Here is a 3,454-nt window from a genome sequence, read left to right on the forward strand (position 1 = left end):
GAGTTTTGTCTGCTGCCTGGCGGAGCTCCAGCGCTTCCCCTCCGGGTCGCAGAACCGACCTTTGAAAGTTCCCCCCGCCCCAGTCCTCTCCGAGATCTCTGGCAATCCCTAGCCCCACGGGGCGGGCAACGGCAGCTGGGGGTCGCCCCGCCCTCTGGGATTCTCTCCGGGCCTCTCCCGGAGCCGTGAATGCTCGGCGTGGCCCCTCTGCTAACGGCAGACAGAGAGTTTTGTCTGCTGCCCCGGCGGAGGTCTGGCGCTTCCCCTCCAGGTCGCAGAACCGGCCTTTGAAAGTTCCCCCCGCCCCGGTCCTCTCCGAGATCTCCGGCAATCCCTAGTCCCACGGGGCGGGCAACGGCAGCTGGGAGATCTCCGTGCCCTCCGTGTCTCTCTCTGGGACCCTCCGGGCGCCCCGAGCACCAGGCTGGGTCTCCCCGCCAATGGCGGGGAGAGACTCTCCCCGCGGGCTCAGGTGTGCAACTCCAAAGTTTCCCTCTGCGTTTAGGAGTAATTGCAGGGGGTTTAGGTAGGGTTCTGGTCACCTGTTTCCACCGTCGCTCCTCTGTTGTGTTCTCGCTCCTGCCCTAGATGTGTGTGGATCCTCTGGGGGCGTCCGTTGGAAGAAAGCCGCTTGCGGGTACTAGGCTGCCCGTCGGGGTCGGAGAGTTTTCACCTATTTCCACATCCTCCCGGAGGAAAGTCCATCCGCCTTCCGATGTATAGTCGCGTGGGTGTCTCAGACGTCCTGAGATGCTGTCTGGATATCCTTTGTCAAGCGATAAGTGTCCAAATAATTGTAGACTCGAAGGGCGAGAGACAAAGAGGACTACTCACAGCGCCATCTTGGCTCTTCTCCCTGTTGTTCTTATTTTTAAACTTACTGTTCTATCATGAACAGTTCCTCATATTACTATATAGCTTCATAATTATCTACTTAAAATGTAAAACTAAAGTAATATAACCATATTACAGAATGTTTGAAAAAGGGAAAAGAGAAAGTTACCCATAATTCAACTACAAAACATAGTTGATTGATATTTTAGTATATTTCCTTAATTTTTTCCTATGAATAGTTTTATAAGGTTATAATCACAATACATAAATCATGTCCTTATTTCACATTCTTTAAATTTTATTTATTTGGTTTTATGCTCTCCCTTGGGCCAGAAAGGATTAAAGGCAAGTTATAAAATTACATAAGTTTAGTAAAATTTAAATGTAAGCTTTATATCTGCCAGGACCTCCTATTCTTCAGATATTTATGTATAAACACACATCCAATACTCAAACCGTGACAAATGGAAATCCAGAACCCTTCTAAGGTTTTGAGAATTTTTGACTATTCATTTATTCATGATTTTTTTCCCAGCTCCCTGTCTGCCTAAGTCCTTCCACATCAGTCTGGATGACAAGCAAAACACTTTGACCAGTTGCCACACACAGAAAACCCTCACAAAATAAACGAAACCGAAACCAAAATCTGCTTTCACCAGGCATTTTGTGATTTTGCTCACTTCACTAAAGTTTTGGGAACCCCAGGTGCAAAGCCTTCTGCCATCTTGCTGGCTCCTGCCTCCTTCCTCTTCTGCTGAGCAACAGACAAATTCTTCCCCTTGCAGCATGCACAAGAGTTCCGCCCACTTTCAGGCCCTTCAGGCTGAGCTTCTACTCAAAAGCAGCTGATTCTGATTCAGATCATTTCCTCAACAAGGGCAGGTCTTGCCCTACAAGGAGTTCTCTGTTTTTCAAGGCTGAGAGAAGAAAAATGTTTTCGGACTTCTGCATTAAGATAAGAGGGTGAGAAAATAGGTCAGAGGCAAAATGAAAGTAGAAAGCATATGATGCCAGGAGAGCGATTAGTACATGAAGTGTATGTCATAAAGTTTCTGCATTTGAAACGTTGCTAGAGAGGGCAGAGGAAGACTTGAAATCAAGCAACATGACAAAGTATCTGAATAACTGAGCAGCTGGTGGGACCTGGAAAACAGAAGACACGGAGAATAAAAAGTAATTCCAGAGTTACCCAACCTTGAGATGAAAGGAGGAAGTTGGGAAGGAATGTTGGTTTGGAGGGGAAGGTGACACATTTACCTTCACAGGTGAGGATCCAGCTGGATTTGTTTGTAAATGGACTCCGAGTGTGGATGAATGGGGCATTGGGGATGTTACTGTCCTGGCTCCTTGCTGCCTGTGAACATTTGTGAAGAACTATGGAATGACGCTGCCACTATCCAGTCAGTCCAAAGAGAAGGGAGATCTGTAACAAGGGGCAGGATGAATCAAAAAAACATTTTTGATAGGGATCAGGTGATGGGGTAGTGTGGGAAGATGGATGAGTGGAGCAAGTAAGAGGTTGTATCTGTGAGTTCTAGAGTGTCCACTATTAGGGATTTTCTTTTTTGTGAGTGTTGGTATTATTTTGTGAAAGAGGAAGGCATTGTGCTGGGGATGAAAAATGATTTTCCTCCACTTGCTGCTGTAACTCTGTTACCATGGCAACCAATTTCCTCAGCCAGGAGAGAGGATTTTACTACAGAGACGCTCTTTATAGGACTGTTGTGATTTCAAAGGGAGATATTTACAGTTCTGTCAGTATAGATGTTCCAGCTGAGATTGTGACAGCATGGCCCAATAAACTCGATTTCAATGATTTCTAAAAAGTTTATGATTATTGACTTCAAGTGACATGACTGGTTTTTTTCTTTTTTTAGGAATATTAGCCCTGAGCTAACATCCGTGCCCATCTTCCTCTGCTTTACACGTGGGACTCCTGCCACAGCATGGCTTGACAAGCGGTGCGTAGGTCCTCACCAGGGATGGGCCAGCACACCGCAGCTGCTGAAGCAGAGTGCGATCTTAACTGCTGTACCACCGGCCGGCCCATAACATGACTGTTTTTGACCAGTTAGCAAGAGCACACCCCTGCAGGATGTATAGCCCATGTTGGTGGGGGTTAGTTTGTCTTTTCCTTTCAGCTCTATCAATGATGAAATTAGTTGATACCCTTTGGAGTTTAAATCAAACCCAAAGACTGAAATAATTGTGTGAGACAGATGTGACTGGGCCCTGGGGACAGCTTTCGTCCTCACCCCATGACTGTCGTGGAGCAGAACTCAGAGGACCTCCTCATTCCCTAAATAAAAAGCTTCTCCCTTAAGCGTTGGTGAGAAAAGGACATTCCACCGAAGGCTTGGTGGGGAGGCCGGTTCACATCTCAGAGCTCAGAGCCTTTTCCTCCCCAGTGAACAAAATCCTTCATTTACCAAAATCCTTCCTCCTTAGATATTGCGAGGTACTTATAAATAAAAAATCTTTTTTTCTCTGTTTACTTGTTTGTGTTAAAAACTATATGAGTTATTTTAGGTATCTTCACGCGTTTGGTTTGAAAACCAGCTTTCCTGGCTTTAAAGTAGAGTGCCTCTCCAGATTCCTTCACTAACAAAGTCTGGATACA

Source organism: Equus asinus, chromosome 24 (genome assembly GCF_041296235.1).
Source record: "Equus asinus isolate D_3611 breed Donkey chromosome 24, EquAss-T2T_v2, whole genome shotgun sequence".
In the NCBI taxonomy this organism is placed as follows: domain Eukaryota; kingdom Metazoa; phylum Chordata; class Mammalia; order Perissodactyla; family Equidae; genus Equus; species Equus asinus.